The sequence below is a fragment of the Arachis hypogaea genome, chromosome 19 (genome assembly GCF_003086295.3).
Source record: "Arachis hypogaea cultivar Tifrunner chromosome 19, arahy.Tifrunner.gnm2.J5K5, whole genome shotgun sequence".
NCBI lineage: Eukaryota > Viridiplantae > Streptophyta > Magnoliopsida > Fabales > Fabaceae > Arachis > Arachis hypogaea.
Window position 1 is genome coordinate 49,885,761 of NC_092054.1, and position 18,282 is coordinate 49,904,042.

Sequence of the window (18,282 nt, forward strand, 5' to 3'; positions counted from 1 at the left end):
TAAAGTTCCCGAAGGGATGTCCGATTGGTTGGACTCCCTTGTCTTAATGTGTGTCTCTGTTTTGGATGCTGAGTTTTGTGTAGAGCTGAGGAAACGTCATAGGGTTTGTGGTGGTGGTGTCCGGGAGAGAGATTATGAGCTTGTGGCGCCCGACTCTGACGAGAGGGTTTGCTTTCCTACTTCTGTCGAGGGGGAGCGTCCCTTTTTCTACGCCTATGAATATTTCTTCAGCTAGTTGGACATTACCTTTCCTTTTACTGCTTTCGAGACCGACTTGTTGTGGTCGTGTAATATTGCCCCATCCCAGCTTCATCCGAATTCCTGGGGTTTTATCAAGATTTTTCAGTTGCTTTGCCAAGAGTTAGGCATAACACCTTCTCAGACTCTTTTCCTCTATCTTTTTATTTCTGCCAAGCCCGGAGGGTCTTCCAAAAAGAAAACTTCCTGGGATTCTTTCAGGTCGGCCCAGGGGCATAAAGTTTTTACCATGTACGATGAGTCTTTTAAAGATTTTAAGAATTATTTCTTCCGAGTCCGTGCTGTTGAGGGGGCCCGCCCCTTTTTCTTGATGAAAATGATGAGCCTGCCTTTCCTCTAGAATGGCAAAAGAATGTGAGAGTGTCTCGCTATACATGGGAGATGCTTGACGAGGTTGAGCGGGATTTTGTAATTGTTCTTGAAGATTTATGGGGGGAAGCACCCCATCTTGATACGAAAAGATTTTTGAGTGATCCATCTTTGATTCGAACTGCTTTGGGTACTGTCTGACTTGTTTCTATACTTGCTTTTTAGTTTTGCTTCTTCTTTTTATGATTGTAACCCATTGCTGTGGTCGATTCTGTATTTTCAGAGATGTCAAAAAACAACGATTCCATGAAGGCCTATAAGAAAGCAAAGAAGGCTGCAGCTGCTCAAAATATCTCGGCCAAGGTGGCGGGAGAGGGATCTTCTCAAGTTCCAGTGAAGCCGCCCGTGCCGAGTTCTCCTGGCCTGAGGAGGGTAATTCCCACTCATAGGGTTCGCCTGGCCAAGCCTCCGCAATCTTCCGCTGCTACTTCTGGTGCTCCTCCCAACAAGAAACAAAAAACAATTGAGCCTTTCCACCTTGATGCCCCTGATTTTGACGCGGTCGAGTTCGTAGATCAGCAGATCGGTCCATACGGTGTCCTCCCTATGGATGATGTATCACTCCTTCGTCATTTGGACTTTATAACTTGGAGTAGTGTAAAAATGGCACATATGGGAGCTGCCTTGTACCGAACGGCTCAAAATCTTCCTCTCCATGCCACCAAAGCCTTCATGGAGGAGGCAAAACAAAATTCGATCGGATGAAGGGTTTGAAAGTGGAGCTTGAGGTGAAGGTTGCCAAACTGGAGAAGGATTTGGAGAATGAGAAGGCGAGTTTCCTTGCTCTGGCAGCTTCTGTGCGGTTGGCCGAGGACACGGCGTTGAGGCATAAAGACAGCTACATTACGTCCTATCGGGAAGGAACGCGTTTGAAGGGGGGGTTGGAGAATGCCGGAGCTGATTATTCTAAGCTTCAGGGTCATCTTGTTGGCAGTGTGAATGCTGCTTACAAGAACCTGAAGGAGCAGGTTCGAATTATTGCTCCCGAGGCCGACCTTACTCTTTTTAGCCTGGATAATGTTGTGAGGGATGGTAAGACTGTCCTTGATGACCAGGATGATGACGATATCGAGCCTCCCCATGTGCCTTCTGTCAAAGTGTCAACTTCTGTTGTTCCTCCAGGTGAGGTCGGTCATTTCGTTTCTGATCCGGACTGTTAGATCTTGAACTGGGATGATGGTACCGTGGATGCGGTGCCTATTCAGACTCGCCCTCCTTCTCCCCGTACTGATGCTGCTGAGAAGGCTCCCATTCTTAGCTGATTTTTCTTGGATGTTTGTGTAGATGGCCTGACTTGTGGGCTTTTAAACTCTTTATTTTGTAATTTGAATATTTTGCTGACTGTCGATACTCCTTCTGGTTGCTTCTTTAGCAACTTTTCGTTTTGAAAAAACAACAAGTAGCTTTCAAGCTTTGGTCCTGATCCTGAAGCTTGTTTATAATATTGTATTTCATATCATGCTTGTTTGCACTTGTCTTGGCACCTTTTTGGGTTTTGAGAATGCTGAAGCCTTGCTGCTCGGCCTCTTTGGATTGCTTTGTACCTATTGCTTGTAGCTTGGATCCTTTGAGGTTGTGGATATGTGGATCCAACTTGTATTTCAGTTTTCTAACTCTTACTTGTATTTATTTCTGGCCATCTGATAAACCACTATTTTATGGTTTATATTGTGTTTAATTATGTGGTTTTATCATGATCTTTACCGCCTTATTCATTAAATAAACATGCATTTATAATTCCTTCCTAAAGTTATTGCATGATTGAAAACTTGCTTCCTAGAGACTTTTAATTATGTATTTATTTCTCCTTTATTCCATTCAATGCCGTGATCTGTGTGTTAAGTGTTTCAGGCTTTATAGGGCATGAATGAGTTGGAGATTGGAGAGGAATCTTGCAAAAATGGAAGGAACACAAGGAATTGAGGAGATGACCAGCGAGAAGTGACGTGGCCGCATGGATCACGCGACAGCGCGAAAGAAAGGAAATCGTAGTGACGCGGCCGCATGGATGATGCGACTGCGTGGCAAAGCGAAAAGCCGAATGACGCAGCCGCATGGATGACGCGACCGCGTGACATGCGCGATCTGCATAATCTGCAGAATCGCTGGGGGCGATTTCGGGCCTTATTTTGACCCAGTTTTTGGCCCAAAAAAGCAGACTAGAGCCAGAGAACATACAGAAACCAATAACAACATTCATTCCGCATAGTTTTTAGTTTTTAGATCTAGTTTTACTCCTCCTCTAGGTTTTCTCTCTACACATTCATAGTTTTTAGGATTCGTTATTTTTCATTGTTTTTGCATTGGGATATTGAGAAGAGTTATTGCCTCATCAAGACTTCGACATTTTAGTTCGTTCTCCTTACTTGTCTCTTACTCTTCCATGTTCCTTAATTTACTTAATTTTACTATTGGAATTATTTTAGCATTTATTAATACAAGAATCACTTTTATTTTTAATTAATCTTTTGATTATTATTTATCATGTCTTTCTTTAATTCCCTTTCTTATGTTATGAGTTCTTCATTTACAATGAGCGAGTAGTTCCCTAACTTGATGGGGAGTTGATTGAAAGGAGCCCTTGAGTTGGGATGCTCAAGAGAAAGATTGTAATTGGGTTTATTGTTGGATTGCTCTCTAGTCACTAACACCAATCCTCCCAAGAGCGGATTGGAACTTGTGAATAGAAACAGCATTCCAGCTTGTTTGACTTTCCCTTACTTAGTAAGGGACAACTAAACATAATAACCCTCAATTGTCAATTAATCTTGAGAGTACTCCAACAAGAATAGGGCTTCCAGCTAATCAACTCCCAGTCAAGGCTTTTATTTAAATTTATATAAATTCTCTAATTTAATCTTCTGCCATTCAACTCAACCCTTTTTAAAAACATATGATTAATAAAATAGCACACTTTTCTGCAACTCGTTGGGAGACGACCTGTGATTCATACTCCCAGTATTTTAATTTTAATTTCTGTGACACCCTTCTAAATTGATAAGCGGATTTTCTGGTTGATTGAGAACTATACTTGCAATGCATATTTTATAATCATTCTTAACTCGCCAATTTTCGCCAGCATCACCATCCATAACCGATTTCTTTACGTTGGTCCTCTTTCCAGTTATTTTTGTAGTCCTCTTTTTTGGACCTTTGTTAGGTCTCTTTCAGGGACTACTTTTATAACTTGTTTGTTGTAGGAGACCGACTTCTTTATGTCGATTTCTTATAAGTTATTTTGTAATCCTCTTTCTTGGACCTTTGTCAGGTCTCTTTCAGGGATTACTTTTATAACTTGTTCGTTTGTAGGAGACCAACTTCTTTATGTCGATTTCTTCTAAGTTATTTTTGTAATCCTCTTTCTTGGACCTTTGTCAGGTCTCTTTCAGGGATTACTTTTATAACTTGTCCGTTGTAGGAGACCGTCTTCTTTATGTCAATCTCTTCTAAGTTATTTTGTAATCCTCTTTATTGGACCTTTGTCAAGTCTCTTTCAGGGATTACTTTTATAACTTGTTTTTCGTAGGAGACCGACTTCGTCATGGCGATCTCTTCTAAGTTATAGCAATTCCTCTTTTATAGGGTTGGCCAGACCTCTTTCCAGGGATTTGCTGATAACTTGGGTTGACTTGGTCTGACTTTTTAACGTCGGCCAGTCTTTAAGTTATTATTTAGCAATCCATAAGACCTCGTCAGGTTCTTTTTCCGGATCACTTTTGATAACTTCTTGCATTATTCTGTGTTCATCTTTGCCAATTTGTAGAAGGTGGTTTCTATCTTTGTTTGGTCGACCTTTAGATGAATCGCGTTTTCATCTCTATTGGTCTTTATCGTGATCGTGTAGTGAATCTGTTTTTCACTTTTCTGCCGATCTGTTGCTTTATAATCGGACAATGAATGCTTCAGATTAATGCGTCTTGAGAATTTGTAGAATATCTTAAATATGCTTTATTTAAAAGAAAATGCAAATATATACATGTGGGAGATTTTTATCCCTTTAAGTCGGATAATTTCTGAATCTCAACTTGGTGCCTCATTAAAAAACCTTTTCAGGAAAAAGAGTGCATCTTATGATGAGATCTTTTTCTTTTTCTAGCTATAGTACCTTCTTAGGTTGTAGGCGTGCCATGATCTGGGAAGCTCTCGTCCCTCGAGTTCGGACAGTCTGTAGTAGCCCTTCCCAAGTACTTCTATGACTCGGTAGGGTCCTTTTTAGTTTGTTGCCTCCTCCGGGTCGAGTTGTTCCAATATCATTTTGGATTAGGATGAGATCATTCTCAGCAAAAACTCTCGGCACTACCTTTTGATTATATCTAGAAGCCATTCGACGTTTTAGTGCTTCTTCCCTAATCCAAGCTTTTTCTTGGGTTTCAGGAAGTAGGTCGATATCTTCCCTTTGAAGTTGGGAGTTGGCTTCCTCATTGTAATGAACCACTCTAGGTGACCTTTCCTCGACCTCTACTGGGATCATTGCCTCCACTTCGTATGCTAGTCGAAATGGTGATTCGTTTGTGGTGGAATGTGGTGTTGTTCGATATGCCCATAGGACTTGTGGAAGTTCTTCGGCCCAGGCTCCCTTTGCATCTTGCAGTCTCCGTTTCAGCCCAGCCAATATGACTTTGTTGGCCTCTTCGGCTTGTCCATTGGCTTGGGGATGTTCAACGGAGGTGAACTGGTGTTTTATATCCAACTGGGATACACTGAGAAGAGAATTCTTGGAAAAGTTCTTTCCAGCTGAAGTTACTGATAAACTGAGGAAAGATATTTCCATGATTGTTCAGGATGATTCTGAAACTCTTTATGAGTACTGGGAGCGCTTCAATAATCTTCTGGAAGCTTGCCCCCACCATATGATTGACAAGATAGTGTTACTTGGTTATGTCACACAGGGCATGAGGCCCCAAGATAAGACCACATTGGAAAGTGCTAGCAATGGGTCTATGAAAAAGTACAAGACCACTGATGAGGCATGGCAATTGATCAGTGACTTAGTTGAATCTACTAGGAATCACAGGCAAAAACAAGGCCGTGCAAAAGCCGTTGCAAAAGTATCCTCTAGCAGAGAGACTACTGCTTTAACTCAGAGTATCTGTGAAATGACCAACTTGCTAAAGCAGATGCAATTGAATCAACAACAAGTTCAGCATGCTCAACCTTCTCCACCACAGCAAAACCAAAGTTAGTCCCACAGAGAGTTTGCGGAATCTGCGCTAATTATAGGCATTATACTGACGAATGTCCGCAGCTCTAGCAGGAAGACAACACCGCGACAGCCACTCATAACTTCTATGATCGCCGCAACCAAGGGTACAATCAAGGTGGCAATTACAACCACAGATGGCAAGACAATTCTAACCAGAATTGGAGAGACAACAATAACAGAGGAGGCAGAAATAATCAGGAAAATCAGAGGTGGAATAATAACAACAACAGGCAGCAGAATCAGAATCAGCCTTATAGAGCACCTCACCTAAGGCAATACCAAGGACCACAGAATACCCTATAGTAAACCTCTCAAATTACCCATCCTTCTGCATCTGCCAATGATGACTTACTACAATCTATTGATCGGAGACAACAGACCATGAAAAATAACATTAATGCCACTCTAAATGGTCTTACCGCTACTTTACAGGCTCTTGTCTCACAGATTGGTTCAATGAGTAACTCCAATAATCAACCTTTGAGCTCCAGTAGAATTCCCTCTCAACCATTACCCAATCCCAAGGGTGGTATTAATGCCATCACCCTAAGATCCGGAACCACACTGCAAGAGAGGAACCAGAAGGAGCCAAGCTCACCAGAACACGCCTCAGCTAAAGAGGTAGTGGAAATAGAAGATGTTGAAGAGCAAGAAGACATACAGGACATAGCTGAAAAAGAAGAAGTGCAACCACAAGAGAAAGCACTAAAAGGTGCAGACACTGCAGAAAACGCCACTCCTATTCCATTTCCACAACTTGCAAGGAAGCTCAGGAAGCAGCTGGAACCTGATCCAAAAACGGTAGAGATATTCAAAAAGGTTGAGGTAACTGTTCCTCTATTTGATGTTATTCAACAGGTACTTAAGTATGCAAAGTTTCTAAAAGATTTATGTATACATAAAGACAAAATTAATGAATTAGAAACTATTCCTTTAGGAAGTTCCATATCTGCTTTAATGGGAGGTTTACCTGAAAAGTGTAGTGACCCAGGTCCTTGTATAGTTAATTGTACTATTGGTGGTGTGATAATTTCTGATTGCATGTGTGATTTAGGAGCATGTGTGAGTATAATGCCTTTGTCTATATATGATATTTTGAGGCTCCCTCCCTTAAAAAGGTTGGCAGCTCATTTTGTGTTAGCAGATAAAAGCATTATTACAGTGGTTGGAGTTGTTGAAGATGTCTTAGTGGGCATTAAGGGACTCACGTTCCCCACTGATTTTTATATCCTGGAAATGCCCCAAAATGACTCAGACAAGCCATCATCAATCTTACTTGGAAGACCATTCTTGAAGACCTCAAGGTTTAAATTAGATGCTTTCTTAGGAACATACTCTTTTGAAATAGATGGCCGAGTAGTGATCTTCAATCTGAATTGAGTTATAAAGCATCCTCCAGAGGATCATTCTATCCTCCAGTGTAACATTATAGATGAAACCGTGGCTGAAGTTCACCAGGAAGAATTTGAAGAGAAGCACACAGGACAAGGTCCAAGTGTGGGGACATTCTCAGAGGACAATGACAGTGCCTTACCACTATTACCAGCTCCAGACAACCCAGAGCCTGAACAAGATCAGAAGTTGGAATTAAAACCCCTTCCTCCACACCTCAAATATGCTTACCTTGAAGACGGGCAGAAGTTTCCGGTTATCATTGCAAGGGAACTCACTTCTCAACAGGAAGAGCAGCTACTTGGTGTGCTGATGAGGCACAAGAAGGCAATTGGTTAGAGTTTGGCAGACATAGTAGGCATAAACCCTCAAGTCTGTGAGCATAAAATATTTTTAGAAGAGGGAGCAAGACCTGTTCGTCAACCCCAGAGAAGACTGAACCCCACTATCCTAGAGGTTGTCAAAAAGGAAGTGACCAGACTACTAGAGGCAGACATCATCTATCCCATCTCAAACAGTGAATGGGTAAGCCCAGTACAAGTGATGCCAAAGAAGTCTGGAGTCACTACAGTGAAGAATGAGCATGGAGGGCTCCTAACAACCAGAGTTCAGAACGCCTGGAGGGTCTGCATTGACTACAGACGCCTCAACCAAGCAACCCGTAAGGATCACTATCCTCTTCCATTCATTGATCAAATACTGGATTGCCTGTCAGGTAAATCGCATTATTGTTTTTTAGATGGTTACACAGGTTATTTCCAGATTCATATAGCTCCTGAGGATAAGGAAAATACCACTTTTGCATGTCCTTTTGGGACTTATGCTTACAAGAGAATGCCATTTGGCTTGTGCAATGCACCAGCTACTTTCCAGAGGTGCATGATGAGTCTTTTCTCTGATCTTATTGAGGACTGTATGGAGGTTTTTATGGATGATTTTAGTGTTTATGGCGATTCCTTTAGCCTTTGCTTAGCTGGATTATCTAGAGTATTAGATAGATGTGTTAGTACAAACCTGGTATTAAATTTTGAAAAATGTCACTTTATGGTTAAACAAGGGATTGTACTAGGACATGTGTCTAATACTGGCATTTTTGTAGATCCAGCAAAGGTAGATGTTATTTCTAGTTTACCTTAGCCCTCTTCTATGAGGAAAGTCCGTTCGTTCCTTGGCCATGCAGGTTTCTACAGGAGATTCATTAAGGATTTCAGTAAGGTAGCACTTCCCTTATCCAGGCTACTGCAGAAAGATATTGAGTTCGAGTTCAGTGCAAATTGCAAACAAGCGTTTGATAAGCTGAAAACCGCCCTGACTCAAGCTCCAATTGTGAGAGGACCAGACTGGAGCCAACCATTTGAAATAATGTGTGATGCTTCCAATCATGCCGTAGGAGCAGCACTGGCTCATCGTGAAGGTAAGGATCCTTTTGTTATTGCTTACGCGTCTAAAACCTTAGATGCCGCTCAGTCAAATTACACTACTACTGAGAAAGAGCTTCTTGCTATTGTTTTCGCTCTGGATAAATTCCGAGCCTATTTACTTGGTACTAAAGTAGTAGTGTATTCAGACCACGCAGCTCTAAAGTATTTATTAGCTAAAAAGGAGTCCAAACCAAAGCTTATACGTTGGATACTGCTATTACAAGAATTTGATTTGGAAATTAAGGACAGGAGTGGTAACCAGAATTTAGTGGCAGACCACTTGAGTCGCCTTGAACATATTACAGATGATTCCACTCCTATGGCTGATAATATCCCATTTGATAACCTGCAAGCAGTATCTGAGATAATCCCTTGGTATGCACATGTAGCTAATTATCTAGTTAGCCGCACCTTCCCTCCGAACTTTTCTAAGCATCAAAGAGACAAGCTGAAAAGCGAGTCTAAATATTTATGGAGATGTGGCACTGACCAGATAATTAGACGGTGTGTACCTCATCAGAATTCCAGTCCATCTTAGAGGCCTGTCACTCATCTGAGAGTGGAGGACATTTTCGCCCTCAAAGAACTACTAGAAAAATCTTAGACTGTGGATTCTGGTGGCCTACTCTTTTTAGGGATGCTGCAGAATTTTGTAGATCTTGTTTCCCATGCCAGAAATTTGGTAATATATCCAGGAGGGATGAGATGCCTCAACAGATTATGCTTTTCTGTGAAATTTTTGATGTTTGGGGCATTGACTTCATGGGTCCATTTCCAAATTCTAATGGTTATTTCTATATATTATTAGCTATGGATTACGTTTCCAAATGGGTGGAAGCAATTCCTACCCGCAATGATGATGCTAATACTGTTGTTTTCTTTGTGAGAAACCATATTATTTTTCGCTTTGGATCACCACGAGCAATCGTGAGCGATCAACGCACGCATTTTTGTAACATGAGACTAACAGGACTAATGAAGAAGCATGGGATAATTCATAAAGTTGCAACAGCCTACCATCCTCAGACTAATGGGCAAGCCGAGGTATCAAATAGAGAGATAAAGCGTATCTTGCAGAAGATAGTCAAACCTCATAGAAGAGACTAGAGCACTAGGCTACAAGATGCACTCTGGGCATACAGAACAGCATACAAAACACCCATTGGGATGAGTCCTTTCCGCTTAGTTTATGGAAAAGCTTATCATTTCCCTGTTGAAGTACAGCACAAGGTCTTCTGGGCAGTAAAGGAATGCAACATGGGAATTGAAAAGGCCGGAGCTGAAAGGAAGTTGCAACTGCAGGAACTGGAGAGCCTTCGCCTAGAAGCTTATGAGAACTCAAGACTATACAAGGAGAAGATGAAGGCTGTACATGATCAGCACATCAAGAGAAAAGAGTTCCAACCTAGGGACTTAGTCCTCCTTTATAAATCTCGACTGAGGCTCATGCCAGGCAAGTTGAGATCAAGATGGGAAGGTCCATACAGAGTAGAGAAGGCCGAACCGTACGGAGTTTATCACCTAAGCCATCCTTCAAACTCTGAACTTATCAAAGTTAATGGACATCGTTTAAAGTTGTACCATGGTGAGAAGCTGAAGAAAAACAAGGAGCTTGAGATATTCCTCTTGGAAGATCCCCACATAGCTGAAGACTGAGCTAGTGGAGCGTCCAACTTTTGGACGTTAAAGCAAAGTGCTAGGTGGGAGACAACCCACCATGGTATGATCGTTCTTTTCTTTATTTTTAGTTTTCTTATTCAATAACTCTTCTCTTCATTAGTACATTTCGTGCATCTGCATTTCCATACTTTTATTTTTAACTAAAAAAAATCACGCGACGCGACCGCCTCATTGACGCGTCCGCGTCGCAAGGAGATGGGAGACAATAATAATATAAACAGAGAATTACGCAGGAGCAGGGCTGGAGGCGTGCCAATGGCACAAATCACCCCACGCGACCGCGTCACCGACGCGACCGCATCATATAGGAATAATGGCCTCCCACGCGACCGCGTGCCCCACGCGGCTGCATGACCAGGATTTCGACGTCAAAGTGGTGCACGACCGAAAGTTGTGCGAGAGTGGTGCTGGATTAGTGCTGAACGCATAATCCTTCCCACACGGCTGCATGACCCACGCGACCGCTTCATATCCTTCTAAAGCCCACTCACGCGATCGCATGCCCCACGCGATCGCGTCACTTAAAATTTGGCACTTATATGATTTTGAATCGAGAGTTGTGCTAGTGCGAGGCTACCCTCGCGCCATTAGCCTAAAATGGGTAACGCGACCGCGTGACCGACACGACCACATCATTCAGTTTAAGCGCAAGTCGCGCGACCGCGTGCTCCACGCAACCGCGTCGCTTGCGCCGCACAGCCTCCCTAATTTTGCCAATTATCATATCTTTTTCTCCCCAAATCCTATTTTCTTTTTTCCCTCCTTATTTCTTCTCCCTCCCTTCCTCCCTTCTTCCTTCTTTCTCACTTTTTACTCTCTCTCACCCCCATTAAAAAGGTTTTTCTTTTTTTTCTTTCTCCTTCCCCCTTACTTTTCTATTATTCTTCTTATTTTTATATGTTATCTTCTTTTCTTTTCTTTTTACTTTCATTACTCATATCTTCTTTTTCTTCCTTTCTTTTTCCTTTTTACTTGGTGTTATCAATTTAATTGAGTCATTATTTATTATTATATGCTTGTGGATTGTTGTAAATTTGTTTGACAATTATATATTGCTTTTTAAGGGATTACTTGCATGTTCAAATTCTTATTTTCAAGAACTTCTTCTACATGCATGCTATGTGTTTGTGAAAAAACCCATATGGCATTATGAACTTCTCTACATTTTTCTACTCTAATATTCAATGCTTGCTTTTCACAAATTTCCTTTACTATTTTATTCATTGAATTTAATTATCAACACAAACGTGATGGTTAGTTACGAGTGATAACATATTTAAATTGGACATTGAATGCTTGATATATGCTACTCATGCCTTTGCCTGCATGCCAATAAACCCCTTGCATTTATTTGTCCCCATATGCACTTGCTATATTTCTATTGATGAACTTTTCACATGTAATCCGGACCATGTGTTAACGTCATTCTTCTTTAATGTGCATTAATTATCACTTACATCACCCTCTTCCTTGCTTCACCCCTTTAAATTTAATTTACTTTCTCTTCCCTTTTTTAGGATGGCCACCAAGAAAGGAAAAGAGAAAGCTACTCCCAAACAACCAGCAAGAAGAGGTACAAAGAGAGCATTAGTGGCAGAACCCTCTTCAACTGCGGTAAAGCCCTAAACAAAGAAAATTAAGAGGATCATAAAGGTTGATGATAAAGAAAAAGCCTTCCCAGCAAAGGACACTGCGCGATTCCCCAATCGCTACTGTGAGCAGATGTTCCCCATCCTGGCTGAAAGGAGTTACAACAACGAATACCTTCTTCTTCTCCCGCCCAATATTGCTACCTTTGTTGAGCCACAAATTGCCCGAAGACAATGGGGTTTCCTACAGAGATAGCCAAGGCAGGTCAATCTTTCTTGGGTAGTCGAGTTCTACTCCAACTTCCACCTGCCAACCCTGCAGTCTGTCTATGTCCGTCAGAAATAAGTCCCCATTACAGAAGAGGCCATTCAAAAAGTTCTAAGTCTTCCCCCTTTTCCAGAAGGATTGGATGCCTTTTAAGAAGCCGCACTCAAGCGCCAGCTGTATCAATTTGACTGGGACGCCGTTCTTAGAGTTATCGCACTAACTGGCAGCCGATGGATCTACGGATACCATCGTACCCGCCCTAAGGGAATTTCGGCTTCAGCACTTACCTTGGAGGATCGCGTATGGGCACAGATTATGTCCCATTACGTCTTTCCGAGCACTCACGAGTCCTCCTTCACTGCGGACATGGCCGTTCTACTATGGTGCATCCTTACAGACCAACCTCTGAATCTACCAAGACATATCCGGAATGCCATGGGACACGTACAAATCGCGGGCAAGTTACCTTTTCCCGCCCTAGTCTCAGATCTTGTCACAGCAGCCGGAGTCTCCTACAGAGCTGGGGACACCAAAGCCATACTTCCACGGGATGATCAGTTTGTCCCCAACGGGAAGTACCTTAGATTTCCAGCAGCCACTATCAGTCATCTCACTGAACCAGTTGAAGATACTCATTCTTCAACACCACAGGCACCTACAATAGCCCAACTGCTCCATCAGATACTTGAAAAATTGGATCGGCAGGAACAGAAAGCTAAGCTGAGAGAGCGCCGTAACAAGTGCCGATTCACATACCTCAAGGAGCTGATCCTGGGAAAATTCAAGGACTCAGACACGCCGGACTCCACTTCTTTTACCAGCACAGGGAGCCATGATGGTCCCGACTGTGGAGATACTGCTACGAGCCCACCTTTGTTCTTGACAGATGGCACCGAGGACGGTGCAAAGCTTTAAGTGTGGGGAGGTTGGTCAGTACCTGACTTCCGGAGGTAATTTCTCTTCCCTAGCACCAATAAATTAGGATACTTAGTTAGATTTTTCTTTTGTAGAATAGGATAAATTACATAGTAATAGGTTAGTTGCATGCATGTTCTACTTGATTGAAAAGACAATAGGTTTCTTCTAAGACCCTATCCTTTGAACAAAATTTCACTAATTTTAATTAAAACTTTTACGTTAAATTTGCTTGAAGTTGTATTTGGAACTTGATTTTTGAGCTAAAGAACACACAACCTGTGAGATTTGAGCCTTTATGAATGGTTACATTAATTAACCAAAATTATTTTATTCTTGTGTGTTTACTTCTCTATGATTGTAATCTATATTTTGTTTCATCCTATATGTCCAATGTTTAGTATATTTATATGTTTGCATATGATTGAGGCCATTATTTGTTTAGCTCACTTATCCAAATAAAGCCTACCCTTTCAATTACCTTTGTTAGCCACTTTGAGCCTTTAAATCCCATTTGTTCTATATTTTACCACATTACTAGCCTTAAGTGGAAAAATAAGTATATACCCCAAATTGAATCTTTGGTTAGCTTAAGATAGAATTGTGTGTGTTATCCAAGTATGGGTGATAAACCACTATTTTATGGTTTATATTGTGTTTAATTGTGTGGTTTTATCATGATCCTTACCCACTTATTCATTAAATTAGCATGCAATTATAATTCCTTCCTGAATTTATTACATGTTTGAAAACTGCTTCCTAGAGAATTTAATTATGTATTTTTAATTCTCCTTTATTCCATTCGATGCCGTGATCTGTGTGTTGAGTGTTTCACACTTTACAGGGCATGAATGAGTTGGAGATTGGAAAGGAAGCTGGCAGAAATGGAAGGAACACAAGAATTTGAGGAGATAATCAACGAGAAGTGATGCGGTCGCATGGCTCACGCGACCGCGCGAAGGAGAGCAAATCACAGTGACGCGGCCGCATGGCTCATGCGGCCGCGTGGATTGGAAAAGCTAAAGCAACGCGGTAGCATGGACGACGCGAATGCGTGGCAAGGAAAAGCATGAATGACGCGTCCGCATGGGTGATGCGTGATGCCAAGGCATCTTAGGCTAGTTTCACTAGCCTTTTTCTTTTATTTTTAGTTGTTTTATGCATTTTCTTGAGCCTTAAGTAATCATTTGGGCCAAATAGTCATGCTTGTCTTAAATCATTCAACATGAAGATTTTGATGCAAATTCCATGAGTTTTTAGTTATATTACTTGAATGCTATGAATGGAAGATTTCTCATGAAATTTTGCAAGACTTTGATGCAATTGTTTGGATGATTTCAGGGAAGAAGAGGCTAAGCAAGGAAGCAACAAAATCAATAAAGGAAGCTTGAATATCAAATGTGGAGTTTAAGTTCCAGTTTAACCTTAAACTGGAGGTTAAACGCCAGAATGGGAAAAGCACCAGGGAGCCATTTCCACGTTTAAGCTCCAGTTTGACCTCAAACTGGAGCTTAAACGTGTTCGACCAAGTTTTCTCCTCCAGGGTTGCTCTCTCCATTTCCACGTTTAAGCTCCAGTTTGACCTCAAACTGGAGCTTAAACGTGTTCGACCTCCAGGGCTACCTTTTCCATTTCCACGTTTAAGCTTCAGTTTAACCTTAAACTGAAGCTTAAACGTGTTATATGGAACAGCTTGACCATGCCTTCTTCAAACATAAATAACTTGAGCTACAAAACTCCAAATGAGGTGATTCAAAATGCATTGGAAAGAAGACATCTAGAGCTTTCCAAGCATATATGGCATGCATGGTGGATACTAAAAATTGAGGGAGAAAACAGCCCCGTAATGTGCATAGAAGAGCATAGTACCAACATGCAATCAGGCCAGCTGACCTCTTCACCTTCCATGGAGTATAACTCGAGTTGTAGAGATCCAATTGAGGTGCTTCCAGTTGCGTTAGAAAGCTGACATCCATAGCTTTCCAACGAGGTATAATAGTCTATATTTGGCATCAAATTGGCAAGGTTGACAAGAGAACAAAGTGACGACTCAAGAAAGGGGGTGCAACATTTGAGTGTAGTTTAATGGATCATTATCCTTTTTGGATCAATTATGTCACTCAGCCCTTCAAGCAAGCAAGGCCCATCAACAACACCAAATCAAGGCCACAAGAATCATCTAGAATAGTTTATTTTCATTTGATTGTAATTTGCTTTGAATTTCATTTTCATTTTGTAATTTAGGGAGCCTATTTAAAGGCCTTAGTTTCTGCATTTGAAACGGGGGATTGAAGGGGAATCCAGCCCCTGAGGGGGAGAGAACTGGAAATCATTTTCTTTTAGTTTTGTAATTGAATTCAGAGCTATGACTCACTAAACCCCTTTCATTGGGTTAGGGAGCTCTATTGTAATTCAATGAATCAATAATAGTTTTATCTTCTTCTTCAATCTTTTCTCTTGAATTTTGTTAGAAAGCTTCTCGATCTAATTCCATTGGGTAGTTGTCTTGGGAAAGAAACTACCCATAATTGGAATCCTTCGGAACCTTGGGAAAGGAATGGAGGATTCATGCTAGAGAAGCTTTCTCACAATGAATTGGATTGGGGTTTGGATGGATATTGTGACATGTAATCCTACCAAATTGTGGTTCATGAAATTGTGTGGTATAATCAGTGATAGAGCATCATCTCTTCTTATGAACATTTAAACCAAGGGATTGGGAATTTGTTCATTTTTAGAGAGAATTGGTGAGCCAAGGGATTGGGATCCAATCATATAAGATTGCCAAGCAAAATTCAATGAATGCATTGCTTGAGGAAGAGATAAACATGTTTTGATTCGGAGATCTCAATATCTCCTTTAACCCAATGAATCCCCCAAGTTCTGATTTCCACTTTCTCTTTACATCCTGCAATTAAATTCATGCAATCACCCCCATTCCCTTTAATTTCAGCAATTTAGTTTCTGCTCTTTAATTCATGCAATTTAAGATTCCGCCATTTTAATTTCTTGTCATTTACTTTTCCCGCCAACTTTACATTCCGCAAATTCTCATCTCAATCTTGATTCCGCTCAACTAGAACACACTTCTAATCCGAATTGCTCACTCAACCAATCCTTGTGGGATTCGACCTCACTCTATTGTGAGTTTTTACTTGACGATAACCGGTGCACTTGCCGGAAGGAATTTTGCCGATCGTGCAATTTCCTAAATCGTAGCATAACTAGTTTATGCGCATCAAGTTTATGGCGCCGTTGCCGGGGATTGGTTTTCGATTGACAATTCTCCAATTGGAAGTTAACTAGATTGAGCAATTTTTCTTTTTTTTTTTTTGGTTAATAGTTTTTGTTTCAGTTTATTACTGCTAATTTCTGCAAATTTTAATTTGTTTTCTTTGCTTATTCACTTGTTAGCATACTAACCACTAGCTGTTTGTGATATTGCCTCACTATGGGATTTCCACTATCTTTGGATGAGTATTGTTTGAGACTGAGCACATTGCAAAAAAGAAAGGAGTATCCATCATCTTTTGGTCAATCAAAATTCATGAGAAACTCTCCACCACCACAGAATGATTCATGTTATTATGCTCATGGTGGGTGGGAGTATCAGGAACAGGAAACGGGGTACTTCCCAGAGCCACAAAATGGTCCATGTTTTGGTGAATTTGATCACTACTCAAGTTGTGGCTGGGAAGATCAAAACCAAAGAGACTTCACTTATTCACACCCCATTCATCAAGAGCCATCACCTCTGAATTATCCAACCTCACCTCCTAGTTTTACATATCCAAATTCTTCATCACTTGAGCATTTCTCAGCACAAAATTCCTTCTCAAATTCATACAATTCATTTCACTATCCACAAGACTCATTCCACTACACACAAGAGTCATACCACTACCAACACTCCAACCAAAGACTCTATCATACCACACAAAACACATACCCCCAGCCACCATATCACAGCCAAGATAATCAACCTCATCAACCCAATCCGAACCAACAATTTCAAGATCAATTAAACAGGATAGAAGGAATGCTTGCAACTATAGGCAGAGATGTGGCCGATTTGAAAGGCTTTAAGGAAGAAGTGATATCCAACTTACAAAATCAAGGTGCTGCCATTCAAAAGCTAGAAGCACAAATTGAATATCTATCAAAGCAAATCCCTACCCACAATTCTTCTAGTGATACCATGGCAAACCCAAGGGAGGAATCAGAAGAACAAGAAAGGGAGAAAGTCAATCAAGGGAGATCACACTCCAATGAAACAGAGAGTTGCAAAGAGGAAGGGTTCATTGAACCACAAATTCAGGAAGCTTTTGATGAACAGGATACTCCAACTGTCCAACAACAACCAAGTTCTGAGATCAAGGATGTGAAGGCAGTAGAAACAAGCACCAAAATGAGGATTGTGACCGAGAAACAAAGGACCATATCCATGAAGAAGAGAAGGTCGAAGAACAATCCAACTCCTGAGCCAACAAGCAAGTTCACTCAAGCCAATCACAAGGGAAAGCTTGCTGGAAAGAAGCATTCACAACAAGGGGCACTAACTAGCTCCTTTATCCACTTGAAGTCATTTCTCTTAACAAACTGGAGGAAGAGGAAGAAAGTCAGGAACAGCATGTCAAGCTAATGACGTTAAAGAAGCGCTTGTTGGGAGGCAACCCAACCAAAGGTAGTTTTTCTTTTCTAGTTATTTCAATAAAAGAGTTAAGTAGATTTATCTGTATTGCAAGGAGCTAAGTTTGGTGTTGCACACCAAAACAATTCAAGGGTGAATGTGAGATTCTAAGTTTGGTGTTCCACCAAAAACTTCATTAAAAGCACATTTCTACCTCAGCATGACTAGTCACTAGCTCCAACCAATCAGGGAAACTACTTAACCAATAGTTTAATTTCTAGTTCATAGTTTCTTTTTCTAGTTCATAGTTATTTTCTTAATAAAAGCACATGAGGTTTTCTGCATATGATCCAAATTGCTGCATATGGCAAGGAACTAAGTTTGGTGTTCACACACCAATCTAAGTTCAGAGGCCCACAAACATACATGCATGCTAACCAATTCTCAAAGTGCTTGGGGAACAAGCAACTTCTAAAAGCTTTGCAGGAAGACAATCAATCTCATGGAAGGAATATACATCATCATCAAAGAGAACACCAAGGCTAGGAAGGATGATG

The 18,282-nt window shown here is 41.1% G+C and overlaps 1 non-coding gene across 1 annotated transcript; it reads right to left on the reverse strand.

Annotated features, from left to right (window-relative positions):
* Nucleotides 1–5,375: 5,375 nt before the first annotated feature.
* LOC112781679 (small nucleolar RNA R71) lies at nucleotides 5,376–5,483 on the reverse strand. Its single transcript, XR_003192441.1, has one exon. It is a non-coding gene; the product is annotated as a small nucleolar RNA R71 (small nucleolar RNA).
* Nucleotides 5,484–18,282: the final 12,799 nt, after the last annotated feature.